The 18548-nt window shown below is 44.9% G+C and overlaps 1 pseudogene; it reads left to right on the top strand.

Moving 5' to 3' along the window:
- The first annotated feature begins 9693 nt into the window (after positions 1-9693).
- LOC103230145 (ribonuclease H1 pseudogene) lies at positions 9694-10516 on the top strand (annotated as a pseudogene).
- Positions 10517-18548: the final 8032 nt, after the last annotated feature.

The raw sequence follows: 18548 nt of genomic DNA, 5'->3' as shown, positions 1-18548 counted from the left end.
AGGACAGTGGCACGATCTTGGCTCACTGAAACCTCTGCCCACTGGGTTCAAGCGATTCTCCTGCCTCAGCCTCCTGAGAAGCTGGGATTACAGGTACCTGCCACCATGCCTGGCTAATTTTTGTATTTTTAGTGGAGACAGGGTTTCACCATGTTGGCCTGGCTGCTCTCAAACTCCTGGCCTCAAGTGATCTACCCGCCTTGGCTTCCCAAAGTGCTGGGATTACAGGCTTGAGCCACCGTGCCCAGCCAGTACTAAAGCATTTTTTAATCTGAAAGTATTATATATTATTTTGTTTCTACAAAGAAATTACGACATTTCCGTGGGCCCCCAAAAGCCCTGTGGGCCCTCGACACTGTGCCTAATGGATGTCAGCCCTGCTTGTCTCCCAGCTCAGGATCTGCTTTTAGGGTAGCCCAAACAAAGACATAGGGACATGTCTATGGTGTGTGAGGAGCCACAGCAAAGAGGCAAACAAGAAGAGTGTAATGAGTGAAGGTGGGGGGAAATTGGAGAGAAATAATTTTCACAAACTCAGCCTCCCCACAATCCTCTCGCCATCACATGGAACTGCTGTTTTAGCCTTCCCTGCAGGGTCTGTCAGGACTGTGCTTCCTGTACGTTAGGTCTGCCCTCAGCACCACGGGCCTTCTATCTCCACTCCCTCTGCTCATACCCAGGCAGGTGGGTAGTGTAAAGTCCACCTTCCCCTATAGGCCCCTCTCAGTAGTTCCTCTTCACAGACAGGCATCTATCCTGCCAGGATTCTAGTCCCTCTTGCCAAGGGAGATCCCAGGCTTTGGGGCAACACTGCCCTAGCCTCCCGAGGCCCAATGTGGAATATCTGGCCATGCCCTCCCACCCACTTTTCTTCTCAGGGCAGGCCCACCTCCCGGGTACTTTTCAATTGCAGAGAGCCTCAGAAAGAGAGTGGACATGAGAGAAAAAGTCGCTGTCCTACATGATATTAGCTTTTCTTCCATCTGAAGTCACAAGGCTGGGTCATGCAGTCAGTCCCTGGGGGCACATAGCTCTTAGGATTCGCTTCCAGCTACCAGGCAACTGGCAGAGACTAAACAGCTTATGTTTCTAAAGAGGGAGTGACTGGTGTTTATCAAAGACTGATGTGTGGGCTCCAGCGGCCTCTCCAGACGGTGGCTGAGGCCTGTCCTGAGCTCTGGGAAAGCAGGAAGTCCCCGGCTGGGCTGGGACTTGCTGGCTTTGCAGGAGCACTGGCAGGATCTGAGGAAAGCATTCCTCACAAATGTCTCCTTCAGAGGCTGGTGGATTCCTTAACAGCTAATTAGTGAGAAGTCGCTACCATGATGGGAGATGACCTAGGCCTTCCTCCACCTCCTCCTCGGGGTCGAGACCCCAGAAGAGACCAGCAATGCTTTACTATGGCCGTATTTCCTCCCCGACATCAATGCTTTCTTTAGGAATCATCTCTCCAGTTTAAGCCTTTTCTCAGAAACCAGCTTTTCTCTGACAAGTTTGCAGCTCAAAAGGAACTGGCTCCTCTTACTGTTGAAATCGGGCACATCTGGAAGCAGTAAACTTTTCAGCAGGCTGAGGGGGAAGAAAAGATGTCTTGTAGGGGACGGATTCACCTCTGGGACTAATTATTCTTTGTATTTCACCCGTCACATTTACCATCTTCGTCAGAGCAAAGAGACAATAAGTGATCTCATTAAATCCCAGAAAGATGCTTCTCCCCTTCAAGGAGAATCTCCTCTCAACACCCTGTCCTCTGACAAGGGCCATGTCACTGAGGTTGGCACCGGGGCCTGGGAATCAGGGATGGGTGGGGCAGAGGTGCTTCCAAATGCTTTTCCTCGTCTGAATATAGTGTCTGTGTTTTCTATTGCTGGAAATATCCTTATGGGTCTGAAATCAAAGTCGTCTCTGGCCAGATTTTCCCCAGACGTAGGCTCCCTTTGGAAAGATATAAATGAGAGGGGATTGGTTGTGGGGTTAAAAAAATCATTTTGGGGGAATTCTGAACCAGCTCTCCTCCTCCCTTCTTCCTATCAAAAACTCATCCTGTGGCCGGTTGCATTGGCTCACACCTGTAATCCCAGCACTTTCGGAGGCTAAGGCAGGAGGATTGCTTGAGCTCAGGATTTCAAGACTAGCCTGGGCAACATGGTTAAACCCTGTCTCTCCAAAAAATACAAAAATTAGCCAGGCCTGGTGGCACATGCCTGTAGTCTGAGCTACTTGGGAGGCTGAGGTGGGAGGATCGCTTGAGCCTGGGAGGTTGAGGCTGCAGTGAACTGAGATTGTGTCACTGCACTCCAGACTGGGTGACAGAGTGAGACCCTGTCTCAAAAACAAACAAATGAAACATCCTGGTAAAAAGATCAGAGAAGACACTGAGTCAGATTCTTCCAGAGCTGGGTGACAGTTGTGTGAAACCCCTATTAACCCCAGTGAGTAAGGCACCAAGTTCAAGAGGCTGAAGATGAGGCCCAGAGTCAGCAAATGAGACATGGAGTTTTGTTAGAGGATTCCATACAGGGGAGCATCAGGATGGACAAAATAATTGGGTGGCCTAGTGGCAGTGGGCTGGGCAGGAAAACTGCAATAGCCTCCAAATCTCATGCAGTTTGTATAGCATTTTCACTTAACACCCTCCCCCTAACAACTTTCACCCAGCAGACTTCATTTTGCCCCAAAATTCAGGGCCTCAATCCCCTGTACCACCGGTGTTCCACAGGATGGCTGGGGACTCAAATGTTCTGCCTAGACAAGGAATGAATCTCCTGGTTGGCTACTCCCAGATTCCCTAGCTCAGAACACACATTCTGGTGCATCTGCCACACAGGGTCATTCCGAGGGTTTGCTAAACTTAATGCTGACAGGTGCGTTTACCCTACAATGACCCTCCACAAAGCCATCACTGTGATACCAGGGTTCAGGAGCTGTTGTCACTTCCTTTCCCAACCACATAAATGAGCAACTCAGACAGGGCCCCAGCATCCGATTGATTGTCTTCCCAATCCATACCTTTTTAACCCTTCAAACAGATACCATTCAAGTCAAGGGGATGAGTGTAGGACAAGACATTCTCTCCCTCTGCACTCTTGTCAGATGTTGGCCTGAGGTGGCCCAGAACGATCACAACCCCATCTTCTGAAGGGTGCCTGGTGTCTTTCAGGTCTTCCTTACTTAAAATGTGCTTGACAAAATTAGCATTAGTTGAAAGCTCCTTCAAAAGTACACAGTCTCCTCACCCTTTCCTGCCCCGCATCCCAGGCATTTTTAACAAGACCTCCAGGTGATTTGTATGAATGCTGTAGAATGAGAAGTTGTGTTCCAGATCGGTAGTTCTCAGTAATTGGCTTGGCTCGGAATCACCAGCAAGGGTTGTTAAAATGTTGACTGCAGGACCCTGCCCCAGAGTTTCTGTTTCCAAAGGTCTGGCATGGCTGAGAATGTACATTTTTAATAAGTTCCCATGTGGTGCAGGTTATGCTGATCCAGGGACAACACCAACGTGGTTCCCAAGCCTAATTGCATAACACTTAAGGAATTGTGTTTAAAAATATAGATTCCTGGGCTCTACTTAAGAAATTCAGATTCAAAGGTCTTATAATCTAATAACAGGGTTGTCACAACAAAGTACTTTTGTATAGCACTTTACAGTTTACAAAATGCTTTTGTCAGAGGCTTTTGAACCAGAGCAACTCCATCTTGAATAGGAGCTGGGTAAAATGAGGCTGAGATCTACTCGGCTGCCTTCCCAGAGAGTTAAGGCATTCTAAGTCACAGGATGAGATAGGAGGTAAGCACAAGATATAGGTCATAGAGACTTTGTTGATAAAACAGGCTGCAGTAAAGAAGCCAGTTAAAATCCACCAAAACCAAGATGGTGACAAGAGTGACCTCTGGTTGTCCTCACTGCTACACTCCCACCAGCACCATGACATTTTACAAATGCCATGGCAATGTCAGGAAGTTACCCTATATGGTCTAAAAAGGGGAGGCATGACTAATTCACCCCTTGTTTATCATATAATCAAGAAATAACCATAAAATGTGCAACCAGCAGCCCTCAGGGCTGCTCTGCCTGTGGAGTAGCCACTCTTTTATTCCTTTACTTTACTAATAAACTTGCTTTCACTTTGCTCTATGGACTTACCTCAAATTCTTTCTTGCACGAGTTCCAAGAACCATCTCTTGGGGTCTGGATCAGGACCCCTTTCCGGTAATGAAATGAGAGAGTTCCCTGGCCTCTTTGCAGGATGTGCAACAGGGGTGTGGCTCATTTATTTACCCCCCCCCCCCCCACAACAAACACACAAATCCCTTAAGGTAGCGGGAGCATGCAGGTGAGCAGGTGCAGGAGCTGGGGTGAGTGCTTTTGGGCTCCAGCCCCACAGCAGTGTCTAGGGGTGTTACAATGCTCTTTTAACCCTGCCGTATGGGGATGGCTTTACTGTTAAACAGCTGAGTGAAGAGTCAGTATGAGAGCCTTTTTGGGTTCCTGCATCCAGTGCATCCTGAATTCTTGTCCAGTGTCCAGGAAGAATCAGGTCACACAGACTTGAAGGATGGTGAATGCAGGGATTTTACTGAGTGATGGAGGTAGTACTCAGTGGGACGGGGAGCTGGGGAGGGGATGGAGTGGGAAGATGATCTTCCCCTGGAGTTCAGGCATTCTGCAGCCAGTCTCCTCTGCAACTGCTCCCAGCTGAGCTCTCGACCTTCAGACGCTTTGTCTGTTCTCCCCTTCTCTGCCATGCTGCTGTGCTGCTCTTCTGCTTGTGGAGCCTGGCGTTTGAGGTTTTTATGGGTACAGAATCGGGGTATGGTGGGCCATGGTGGTTTTGGCAAACACTTGGGCAGGAAAACAAGGATAATTGTTCTCATTTAGGGCCGTGGTTTCCAGGCTTGAGGGTGGGGCCTTTGCTGGGGAGCCACTCTCTTCTACCCAGTATTTCCCCGCCTCCTGTCTGTATCAGTAACACTTTTATAAGCAATATTCCATTTACTCTTTGGAGTGAAGAATCTTCTTACAAACAAGGAGGAAGCTCAGGCTCTGAGAGGTTAAGCAATTTATCTAATATTTCTTAGTGAGTAAGCCAAGATTTGAACCCAAGAATTCCAAAGCCACAACCTAAACTTTTCCATCTCATCATAGCCTGTTACAAAATCATTGTAAAGATTGAGGCCATTTCAAGTATTTTTAGTTTTGTGATCACATTTGAGTTAACTGTTCAAAGGGTTTTTCAGAGGCAGTTTTATGGTTTTGTGGAACCTGGTTAATGAACAGATAGGACTGTTTTGTACAGAGCAACATCTATTCCCATGCTGGTAATATCCTTGAGTACTTAGAAGCATGCCAAATAGATTGAACATGCCTTCTCTGGTCTTAACTACCCTTCCAATTCTCGTTTTTTAAAAACGGTTTAAAAAAATAAAAATAAAAAGACCCAACCCTTTCTTCAAAGGTCAAACTGATAAAGTTTTGATTTAGCTGAGCCATGAGTTTACTGAGTATACAGACTCACAGTCCACATCACTGCCATAATGTCCAACTAAGCTTTTTCAGTCAAAGAAAAGGCATCTGCTTGCATTGTAAGTACTAGTTGTTGATGACCAAAAAACAAAAAACAAACAAAAAAAACCATTGTATGCCTCAGGCCGTATCTATGAAAAAAAAAAAAAAATCTTCCCAGAATCTGTCCTCAGATCCTTTTTAAATGCAAGTTGAGACGAGAGGTTTCCAAGCTGGCTGGGACTGAGAACAATGCCCTGGAGCTGTGGGTGTGGGAGTGGGTGCGGCTTGTCATCTGGCAGCTTTTGAAGAGTTGTCAAAAAAAGGCCATTTTGAAATTAGTGCTCCAGTTACCTACAAGAGGGCAGCGCCTAGGTCAGAAATGTCCAGAAGTCTCCTTGAAAAAAGAAAAGGGGAGAAAACAACCTTCCTAGCTGGGAAGCTAGGATATTCTCCTATTGCATGAACCCCTTTCCCAGAGGTGTTTCTGGGAGCACCGAGATCAAATTACAAAATCATTTTCTGCCTCACATTACTCAGTTTCTTTCTTTCTTTCTTTCTTTTTTGAAATAGGGTCTCACTCTGTCACCCAGGCTGGAGTGCAGTGGTGTGATCTTGGCTCACCGCAGCCTCCATCTCCAGGGCTCAAGCGATCCTCCCACCTCAGCCTCCCGAGTAGCTGGGACCACAGGCACATGCCATTATGCCTGGCTACTTTTTGTATTTTTGGTAGAGATGGGGTTTTACCGTGTTGGCGAGGCTAGTCTTGAACTCCAGGACTCAAGTGATCCACCTGCTTCAGCCTCCCAAAGTGCTGGGATTACGGGCATGAGCCACCATGCCTGGCCTTAGTTGAGGTTTTACGTGGCAAAACTTTCTTCTTTCAAAGTCCAGTGCTCCATTGATTTTCCCTTTTCCTCCCTGTCTGGCAGGAATGGCAGTGGGGAAGTCAAGGTGCTACAGAAGAGTGAGTCGAGGGTGCCTGTATCTTAGATCACATGCCATAACCAGGAAATATTTTTAGAAATCCAGAAAAAAAAAAATCTCCTGGGCGAATGGTGTCGATTTTGTGCTGTTTGGGGAAAGTGGCTCATCAGAGTAAATGCCTCTTTCTCTGATGCCTTAAGTATCCTCCCTGCCTCAGATGAGCAGGTTATTAAGGTAATGTTACCCTTTATTGTTGAAAAGCAGTGTAAATAGACACCCAGACTACAGAGATTACCTGCTTTCAAACTGCAGAAATGAGACACTTTCTCTTACAATTTCCCTTTCCACCAAATAGCATACCCTATTTACTTGGGGGAAATAGTCGCCTTCTTATAATGACCACACCCATTTGCTCAGATGGAAGAAGCTGGCAAAGTAAGTGCTGTTATTATCTGGGCAAATCTTTGAGAGTTTTCTTCCTCATCCTGTGTTGTTCCACTGTGAGCTTACTGCCCTCCCTTCATTCAGTCACATACAGAAGGTACTGCCCCTTCTGCTTGCTCCCCACAAGGGTCAAGGAACTCCCAGTCCTAGGATGGAGGGTGTCTCTTGACTGATGGGGATGGTGGTAGGGGTGAGAATAATTTCAGGACCACCTGATACTGAGAGAGGAGACCCAGCCTGCTGCCCTTGGAGAGCTCTCAGCTGATGAAGAAGGCACAGCCCTGACATGAGGAAATTTACACACACACATGCACACATAGACACATACATATATACATTTACACATGTACATATGTGCACATATATATACATGCATTTCCACCAAATATTATATATTAATATATTTTTTCTTGGAATATATAGAGAAAAGTAGTATTTGATGAATAACACTGAGACTAAGAGAGCATAATTAGTATTCATTGACCCAAACTATGGAGTTAGTGCTGGGGAAAAGAGATTTTAAAGGGAGCAGGTGTCCGGCTCCATGTAGAGCGAGTCAGTATGACCGAGGTGTACTCTGAGTGCTTAATATTAGCCTAGGAAAGAATAGCAGAGACTCTGCCTGCTGCCTCCTGATAGGGATTTCTTTATAACCAAAGCACAATAGCTTTACCCAGCCCACTGTAACAGGATAAACAAGTTTGATGTAACTTCCAAATCTATTTTCTATTGTAAGTTCGTTTATTGAATAAAATAGCAATTCAACATGTTTGCAAATCATGGTGCTGTTAGATGCCAACGCTGGCAGAGATTCATGTGTTTACTGTACAGCTCGCCCAGTTAGGCTCTGCTACTCAGCAGAGCAGCAATGTGGAATTCCAAACAGCTGCAAGTAGTAAGTGGAAAGCGATTTTTGCTAATCATCCAGGAGGTTATGTGGCATGGTGGAAAATGGTTCCAGACAGCAACTTGCGTGTAGAGTCAGGACTTGGAAGCGGCTTCTGGATATTTGCTTTTTGGACTGATACAAAGTAAGAGCGAAGTGGTGACGTGATCTTGCACACTTGCATTTAGTATTCTCTAAATGTGAACCTGAATTTGTTTTACATTAGAAAACCCCTTTTCAACAGTTTTTGGGCCTGGTTCCCAGGACCTGAGGAAAATGCACAAAAGCAAAGATGTGGTCCACTTATGGGGGAATATGGGAAAGCTACCTCCTCACGCTTCTCCAAAGGATTTAAAAATTCTTCTGAGGATGTGTGTGGTTTTTTGAAATCTATTTTGAATGTAGAATTAACTTATATCCATTCAGCCAGAGAAAAGTTGATCTTGGTTTCTCAGTAAAAGCACATTTCAAGATATCGACGTGGAAACAGGGGCTTTGGTGGTGGTCTACCAAGAAGTATACCTAATCTGTGAGTATCCCTGCTCAAGTTGGCCACTCTAAAACTCAAGACTTCCTAGGCCTACCATCACCTTTTGCCATGTAATGATCCCCAGCCCTGCTCCTCCTTGTCCTGGCTAGAGCTTAGAATGGGCTTTGGAAGCCCAGGCTAGAGGCTGCATTTCTCTCTCATCAAGAATGGGAAGTGAAGACCCTCTGCTGCTGCTTTTTGTCTGTGGCTGGAGCACTAAGAACATGGCCTCGAAGCTGGCTTCCAGATACACAAGCAGCCAGGATCTCTGCTAGGTCCCTTCTGTCCTGGTGTTTGGCATCTGAGGTAGCCCTAGCCTGTGTTCCAGCCACCTAGCTGGTTGCTGCCAGCTCAGTTTCCCAGGACTTGGGCCTAATCCCGGTCTCACGCCTCACATGGAGCCGGCTGGTTCCTGTTAGCATGTCAGTCTACCCCTAATGGCGAGCATCGTTGCTGCCAAGAACCCATGAAACTGGATTCCCATTTGGCCCCTTCTGATCAGACTCTTCTGGACCACTTTGCCTGCTTGGAAACAGGCGGCAGTTATGCCACGTCCCTTGGACTTGTCTGTGGCTGCTCAGGGAAGGGCTGCGTCTGGTCCGTATGTTCTGATTCATGATATCCCCTCCCAGCAGCCTGTAGTGCAACTGGCTTCAATCTGGAATTCTAGATAATGCTAACCCCTCTTTTGGAATAGCTCCTTACAGCTATGATCTGTGCTGAACAAAATAATCTTATCAGGTGCAGAGGCTTTCAGAGAATATTATCTACCTTTCAAAGTAAAGTTCTCAAGAATATTCTAGAAGATCATGTTTTGTTTTTTCTCCACAGCTTAGCTCAAGGTATAGGGGATTTGATAGATTTATGACAAGAACTTTTTCAAATGTATTGATCTGGCTAGCTTTGGTCCTCAGAAGAATGTTCTGTCCTGGAGCAGGCCCGTCTTATCAGACACAGCTACACAAATGGGTTAGTTCTTGCAAATGGTCCACCAACTGACCATAGAGAAAAATAATTAGCCAAGTCTTTAGTTATGCCTCAGAGTGGACTTTTTTCTTTCTTTTTTTTTTTTTAAGATAGGTTCTCACTCCTGTTGCCCAGGCTGGAGTGCAGTGGCACAATCTGGGCTCACTGCAGCCTCGACTTTCCGGGATCAGGTGATTCTCCCACCTCAGCCTCCACAGGTGTGGGCCATCATGCCCAGCTAACTTTTTGTAATCCTTTTAGTAGAGATGGGGTTTCACTATGTTCCCCAGGCTGGTCTCAACTCCTGGATTCAGGCAATCCACCCACCTCCACCCCGAAAAGTGCTGGAATTATAGGCATGAGCCACCGTGTCCGGCCTCAGTGTGTACTTTTACTGAAGCTATTTCCGGTGGGCACTGTTGGGGTCGCACTGGTGGGAAGCGAGGGTGAGCCATGTGCCAGCCTTGATAGCTGCGCGCTGCCGCTGGGACTGTTACAGCCTCAGGATGGGGTATGCTGTGGGGAGGGCCTGCAGGACCGGGGTCTTTCTGACCTGGAATGAATGTAGAGCATAGGTGGACCTATTTCCTGCTGCCAGATTTAAGAAGTTTGCCACAGAAAATGAGGCCTGGGCCTTTGTCAGGAAATCTGCAAGCCCAGAAGGTTCAGAAGGGCAGAAAAATAAACATGTACAAGAATCACAAATGAAAGCCAGCAAGGGACTCCGTGAGCCATTGAATGGTGATGGAGATGAAAGCGCAGAGTCGTGTGCAAAGCCTGTGAAGCAAATCACAGAGCTGGCACCTCGCATGAGCAGGGACATTTTCTTACATCGAAGGCTTTGTCGTCGAGTACACTGATGGCGAGAGCACTAGTGGGAACTGATGTCTACTGGGGGCCAGGCCATCCTTTAAATGTAGGCATTAGACTTCCTGGGTGACAGACAAACCAAAGAGCAGAAAATCATGCAGCCTGCAACACCATTGAACAAGGAGAGGCTGAAAACATCAATAAATTGATTCCATACACAGATAGTATGTTTACTGTAAATAGTACAACTAACTGGGTTCAAGGTAGGAAGAAGAACAGGTGGAAGACAAGTACAGGGAAAGAGGTGATGAACAAAGAGGACTTTGTGGCACTGGAGAAGCTCACTCAAGGCATGGGCATTCAGTGGATACTTGTTCCTGGTCATCCAGGGTTTATCGGGAATGAAAAAGCTGATAGATTAGCAAGAGGAGCTAAACATTCTGAAGACTAAGCAAAGTGACTTTATTACTTGGGAAAAGTTGAGCCAGTGGCTGTTTTGCTACTTTTGCTTACTGGTACAGAAAAGAGACTACAGGCTGGACCATTGCAGTGGATGAGCAGATGTGGCTTTCACACTGAATCATGGTGGCACGGTGGCATTCTGTGATACATTTTGATAAAAAGTGGTTAAATATATAATAAATTGAACATCTCTCAGATTTAAGAATTATGTGAGATTTCAGCATTATGCTTACTAGGTTTGATATTGTTCTTGCTTATTTTATTGCAATCTGTTTTAAAATGCCACAAGTTTTTTTTTTGTTTTTTTTTTTTTAGACAGAGTCTTGCTCTGTTGCCCAGGCTGGAGTGCAGTGGCACAATCTCAGCTCACTGCAACCTCCACCTTGAGGATTCAAGTGATTCTCCTACCTCAGCCTCTCAAGTAGCTGGGACTACAGGCGCGTGCCACCACGCCCGACTAATTTTTGTATTTTTAGTAGAGATGGGGTTTCACCATGTTGGCCAGACTGGTCTCAAACTCCTGACCTCAAGTGATCCACCCACCTCAGCCTCCCAAAGTGCTGGGATTATAGGTGTGAGCCACCGCGCCCAACCCACAGCTTTGATTTTGATAAGAAATCAAAAAAACATTGGTTAAAAGATGCAGGTCAGAGGTCTAGAAATATTCTGAAAACATTCGTTTACCTTCCAGTTCACAGACTTGAGTCTCTTGCTTTTACAGGTGACTTGTGCCTGTGGGCACATTAGAGACAGATGCAGCCCGGGGCCTGGGCAGGCTGCTCAGCAGAGAGGATGTGAGCTGGTCTTAGCCTCACATGCCTGCCTGCTGGGCACTGACATAACAGGCCAAGCTTGCACACAGGCGACCCTGGCTGCTAGGCCACTCTCTAGGAACAGACAACTTGTAAAGACCAAGATGTATAAATCAATCTTTCCAAAATTTATTTGGCTCTTTTATTGAAAACTGTGCACACTTTAAAAAAAGTTTGACATGATCATTGATTTAGTTTTAAACCTTTTTTTCATAAAATGAAAACGTACAGGAAGACAGACAGACAGACACACACACACACACACACACACACACGCTGTTTTCATTGAGACTTCTGCCTAGAAGAAAATCCTTATTGATCTGTATGTTCTGAAGGCTAGTGGCATTCAAAACTGTTAGCAGCATTCAGACAATTTTTATTTATTAATGGAACATTAATTTTTAAAAACGTCCCTTATTATTCTTTTTTTTCTTTTTTCTTTTTTCTTTTTTTTTTTTTTTTGAGACAGAGTCTTGCTCTGTTGCCCAGGCTGGAGCGCAGTGGCATAATTTTGGCTCACTGAAACCTCTGCCTCCCAGGGTCAAGTGATTCTCCTGTCTCAGCCTCCAGAGTAGCTGGGATTATAGACGTGCACCACAACGCCCAGCTAATTTTTGTACTTCTAGTAGCAGGGTTTCACCATGTTGGTCAGGCAAACTCCTGGCCTCATGTGATCTGTCCACCTCAGCCTCCCAAAATGCTGGGATTACAGGCGTGAGCCATGGTGCCTGGCCAAAACCTCCCTTTTTAAAAAACCAATGATAATCTGTTAATCTAAATGCATACAGAAGCACAACTTATGAGTTGGCCATTTTTCTCTTGCTATGGAAAATTAGATAACAACTACTGAACAGGCTCACAAATCATAACATCATAACTTGGAAATACAGTTAAAACAGAGGTACATATGATCGTTTACTACTATTTTGCTTATTTCCAATAGATAGAATCACTATAAATGTCCCACATTAAGATTTGTGTTTATTCATTTCTGGTGAGTCCAAAAGGAATAAAACAGTATTCCCAAACATTTAATATTTTAATTGTTTTGTTATTTTCAATGGGTTTTAGAAATAATCACATACTCTGGTGTCATCCATTAGTAAAAACTTATTACTGCTTCAAATCATCTTTTGGCTAGATTGTATATAGAAATAAATATGTAATTCATCGAAAATCTACTTGATACATGTTGCCAGGCTTAGTCAAAGGAGCCCTAAAGCAGAGGTGTTTGAGACCTCTCCATTAAGCTATGAAGACCTTTATGTTAGTTACAAAACTTCTCTTACTGTAGGTAAACTAGGTGAAATGGTGGCTGATGTTGAGTCTGTGGTAGAAGGCCCAGACCCTGTTGTGAGCCACTCCTCCAGTCTCAAGGGTCTCCTTAGAATACCTAGACTACTATGGAGCACAGTTTGAAAACATGGCCTATTAGATGAGGTGTAATTTCAACCTTAGTGTTTCTTGGGTACCAAAGGGGGTCACCTTAATAGTAGTAACCCATGCCAGGCACCGTGGTGGACACCTGTAATCCCAGCACTTTGGGAGGCTGAGGTGGGTGTTCTTGAGTCTAGGAGTTTGAGACCAGCCTCAGTAACATGGCAAAACCTCATCTCTACAAAAAATACAAAATTAAAAAATCATCGTAATAACCCAAGTTTTATTGACTCTTCTTACCACATACTCAACTAGGACCTTCTATTTGTTTCAACAAAGTTCCATCCAGACTTCATAGAGTATGTCTCACATGTCCTTATGAATGGTGACCATATTATTATAGTCAACACACAGATTCCTCTAGGCTTATCCCTCTTCTCTGGCCTCAGTCCCATCCAATGTTCTCTGTCCACAAAACCTCTTGAGAGTGACTCTCCATTGCCCTAGCTTCTGGCCACCACAATCAGAATTTCAACATCCAAGCCAACTAAATCCAGAGGCCAAAGTTTCTAATCCATGAGGGCCAGAACAGCACTAGGTCCTGGCCCATCTGTCTGGCAACCTGTGTCATGCTGGTCCCTTAGGAAAGTAAGAATGATACTCTTGCCTCAGGCCTCACGGAGTCCCTCACAAAGACCAATAGTATAGCTTTAGCTCACAGCCCCTTTTCTACCAGGCTCAGACACCAAACTGAGATGCCAGGTATGGAACAAATCCCACTTTGGCCTTTTATTTTTACCTCCGACCAGATGGCCACCAAACCTCCTCCCTTCTGTTTCTACCCCATATAGCAAACCTGCAAACTGACTATTCTTGTCCACCCACCAGTTTAGGTCCATTCTCTGACATGTTTAAATCTCAGTTTGGGCTCAAAGTGGAATTAATTCATCAGATGACATTATTCTAAAATTTGGTATTGGCTATCTTGTTTCCCTTAGATTGACACCATTGACTTCTTTACGCTGTGGCTCTGAGCCCAGCCCTGGGGTGCTATGAGCTTAGATGGAGAGATGTGTTCAGGACATGAGGCAGCTTCAGCACATACACCAATATCTTTGGCCCTTGGAATGAATGTGTTATCCAAAGGGCAGCTACTGTCTTTACTAGATTTCCTGGAAAATTACAAAGAAAAACAAACAAACAAATAAACCACAAAAGCTATTTCCTGATTTTTCCAGCAACTCTGACTAGTTTTGAGTAGGTTGTTTTTATTATTTCTTCCTTTGGGGAACAAATTAAAGTTGTGTGTTTATTTCTGCAACATTGAGGAACACAAAGAGAAAGTCTCCCAAAAGGATGATCCTCTTTCCCATTCCAGATATTTGCCAACAACCACATGAAAAGGAAAAATATGCTTGAAGACATTGCATTATGCAATAGATTTTCCTTATAATATTACTTATAATTCCAATTCTATTTTAAATTCATGTAAGGTGTGACTCCCACTCCCTTGCACCATCCAAAGTCATTTAAAGACCTAGGAGGGCTGGGCATGGTGGCTCATGCCTGTAATCCCAGCACTTTGGGAGGCCAAGTTGGAGGGATTGCTTGAACCCAGGAGTTTGAGACTAGCCTGGGCAACCTGGGGACAAACCTTGTCTCTACAAAAATGATAAAATTAGCCAAGCATGGTGGCATGAACCTGTAGTCTCAGCTACTCAGGAGGCTGAGGTGGGTGAATTACTTGAGCCCAAGAGGTCAAGGCTTCTGTGAGCTGAGATTGTGCCACTGTAATCCAGCCTGGGCAACAGAATGAGACCCTGTCTCAAAAAACAAACAAACAAGCAAACAAAAACCCTAGATGATAAATAAATAATCATACTGATAACAGCCTCTCATATTACCAGAGAGAACACGATTCTAATAAAAGCCAATCATGACCACACTCAACATCTGGGATGGGGAAAAACTGTTGTGTTCTTTTCTCATTGGCTCTCCTTTTGGTCATATGAAGACAGCTTTAGGGCATTTGGAAGGCCTGTCTTGAGAACTTCTCAAGGCTGGTTTTAGTTAGTGGCACTTAGAGTACAACATTTTTAAATTTTTCCAAGAGGACCATCTCTAAGCAATATTTCGCTTGCCAATAGCAACAGCATCTCATAACCATGATGTGCTACTGTGCTCAAAGAATGCCTCCCTCTTCAAGGTAACAAAAGAATAGAACAAAGGCAGTTGAAGGAACTGAGACATATAAATGTATTGGTTTCATACAGCTGCAGTAACAAAGTACCAAAAACTTGGTAGCTAAAAACAACAGAAATTCATTCTCTCACAGTTCTGGAGTCACACGTCCAAAATCAACGTGTTAGCAGAGTTTGTTCTTTCTGGAGGCACTGAGGGAAAAGCTGTTCCATGCCTCTCTCCTGGCTTCTGGTGGCTGCAAGCAATCCTTGGGTTCCTTGGTTTGTAGATATATCACCCCAATTTCTGTCTTCACATTGTCTTCTTCTCCATGTGCCTTCTTCCTCCCCTCTCTCCCCTTCCTTTCCCTCCCCTCTTCTCTTCTCCCCTCCCTTCTTCTCCTTTCCTTTCCTCTCTTCTTCACTCCTCTTCTTCTCTTCTCAAGACACTTGTCATTGGATACAGGCTGATCCTAAGTAAACATAATCTCATCTCAAGATCCTTAATTAATTACATCTGCAGAGATCCTTTTTAAAAATAAGGGAATTTGAGACCAGCCTGGGCAACATGGTGAAACCCCATCTCTACAAAAAATACAAAAAATTAGCTAGGTGTGGTGGCGTACACCTGTAGTCCCAGCTACCCAGGAGGCTGTGGTGGAAGAATCACCTGAGCCTAGGAGGTTGAGGCTGCAGTGAACCATGATCGTACCACTGCACTCCAGCCTGGGTGATAGAGTGAGACTCTGTCTCAAAAAAAATAAAAAAATAAATGAATAACATTTAAAAGTAAATATAAAAGTAAGGGCATATTCACAGATTCTGTATCTTTTTTGGGAGGGGGATGGTGGCACCACTCAACCACCATAACATGTAAAGGAAAGTCAAGTAAATCCAATTAAAAAAGGTAACAAACATGTCTATAATCCTTTAAGAACAGATAAAATGACTGGAATTACGAACTGAGGATCAAGATATTGAGTTACATAGTCTTAGTTCTGTCAGTGTTGACTCTGGGATACTGGGCAAGACCTTCTCCTTTGCAGGCCTGGTATCTGCATTTATAAAATGAGAGGATGGATTAAATTAGCTTGAAAGTATGTTCTAGCTCTGGTGTTCCATGATTCCATATGAACACCCATTCTCCTAACTAGTTCTCACATGTGCTTATGTGCACACACATGGGTGCAAGTCATAACCCACCCTCTTACAGATCAAGCCAGCCACCTCCCAAACCCAAATGTGATTTCCACACTGAATCTATAACCTATGCTTTCTCATGTGGGGCATCTGAGCTGACTTCCATTGTGTCATGTTTGACTTGGCTGGAGAAATAAATTTGGCAGTGCTTAGAAATGCCACACCTTTATATTCTGAGTTTTTCCACAATCTTCTTGGTGTCCAAGACTTTTGATGACTTTTCTTTCTTATTTTCCAATTGCGTATTTCAGCCTGTGGTCTTCAGCCTGCCCACTGCATTTTCTGCCCCAGGAGCGGCCCACGTCTCAGATGATTGTCCTGGCACTGGCAGATGACCTAAGAAGGCAATAAACAGATAAAGAAGAGAGACTTGGAAATTCCATGGCATCACTTCTTCTGGAACTCTTGATGGTAAAATGACCACATGCCAGAAATTACACTGCAACTCTACTCCAGAAATTCTGTGTGGCATCTAATTTTGGCGGATTAACTGAGTCTTACTATCCCATACTTCATGTGAGGGCTGTGCAAGGGAAGGGTATACTCATGGAATTGTAGAATGACAGCTGGAGAAACTGTACACTTTTTTTTCTATGTACAGTGTATATGCATTTTCTAAAACCTAAGTTCCGTGAGAGTACAGAGTGTTGTTCACAGCTCTCTCCTCAGCACCTAGCCCAGGGTGTGGCAGGTAGTAGGCACTCATCAAATTTCTGATTATGAATGAAAATTAATGCAAATCAGATTCTTAGAAGAATTCAGATCTCATGCAACATCTTCATTTCTGATTCATTTTCAGTAGCCAGAAATGTTAGTAGGCTAACACTTCAGTTTCTCTGCTAAATAATTGATGAACTAAAAAGGACTAAAAATATCAAGAGAATTCACCTGTAAGGAGGAGCTCTGCACGCCTTCCATTGTCGGCATTAAGGATAGCCCTTCAACTTACCTGCTTTGTAAATTTAGGCATTTTTAACATTGAGTTTTCTTAAACTTCTGTCTCTGCCTCCCCATTCTCCCTGCTGGGCACCTCCCCACCCCCTACCCCTGCCAGGTGCGTGCACGGGAACACACACACACACACAAGTGGTAGAGGGTCTCATCTCTCTTTGCCACCAGCCTGGCACCTATGGAAACAAACAAGGTCTTGTGCAGCCACCTAGTGGTGTCTCTTCACCCCTGCAGTTCCCCATGGCTTCTAAAGGAAATAACAGAGGGCACTGGGAGGCACTGAGATACTTTGAAGACGGCCCACTTCCTCAAGGCATCTGGGACCTCACCCAGACGTGAGCCAGAGGGAAAAAAGGAGAGCGAGCTCAGGGCGTGCCTGGCTCCGGCCGCTGCCTCACTTCCTCGGGGGTCAGCAGCCAAAGGCGGTGGGGGTGAGGCCAGACGACCCTGCACCACCCGAAGGAAGTGATGTCATGGTCTCCTTCTCCGAGAAGCCTTTGACACGGAGGGCGGGGGCGGGGGGATAGGAATGAGTGCCAGGGTGGGACAGACAGCCCTTGTTCCATGGAAAACGTCAGGCTTTGAGAGACTTGTTTCATAAACATGCCTTGCCTCAATTTTGAACCCTCCATTTGAGTTCCTTTACAGAATTGTCCCTTGGGACCGAGAAACTGTTGTGATTGCAGAGGACACAGAAAAGGGTCAGCCAAGCAGTGATCAGAGAACAGGGGCAGGCAGAACTCAACAGCCACTAGGCAATGGGGTTTAAATGAAGAACCATAACATTGAACGAGGCTCCTAGAAGCTCCTAAGGACTCTGAAATCTTTCCACGGGGTCTCCAACCTTCACAGGTCCCAGGGTGCTGAGCCTAAGAAGGAGATGGAAGTCAAAGACCAGCGCGATCAGACACACACCATTAGAAATACCTTTCTTCTCATTTCATACTCCACCCTGCAGTACCACTGTGAGTGCTACCATCCCGAGAGCACCTTGCCTTTGTGGATTTGACCAGTTTTCACCTGAGTAGTAATGCATCCTACGTCCACTGGAACCTTCCTTTACCCACAGACAGCTCTGTGTAAGCCTTTCTCATCTGCCTACAACTTCTGCCTATAAATTATTAGGTTTCTCCATTTAAAATAAACGGAATTTCCCTCAAGCCTACGATCCATATTCATCCACACCCACACTCCTCGCCAGTGTCTCCAAAGAGCAGTTTATTTTGACCACTCTGTTCTGACCCCATTCCCATCTGGCTTCTGTCCTAAGCATGATGGAAATTGCCCTTTTGGAGGTTGCTCATGACTTTCTACTTGCCAAATCCAAAGGCTTCATTAATAATAGCATGTCAGTTTTGATATTTTATACAGTCACAGCTCTTGGTGTTCAAGGATGTAACTTAATTTTCTTAGAGCTGAACTCAAATCGTTAACTCAACCTCCAATGTCTGTGGCCTTCCTAATTCAAGATAAATCCAGCCTTTTCTGTTTTTTATCTTTT

Source organism: Chlorocebus sabaeus, chromosome 25 (genome assembly GCF_047675955.1).
Source record: "Chlorocebus sabaeus isolate Y175 chromosome 25, mChlSab1.0.hap1, whole genome shotgun sequence".
NCBI classification, from domain to species: Eukaryota; Metazoa; Chordata; class Mammalia; order Primates; family Cercopithecidae; genus Chlorocebus; species Chlorocebus sabaeus.
Note: the sequence above shows the minus strand (reverse complement) of the source record. Positions and strands in the feature narration are given on the sequence as shown.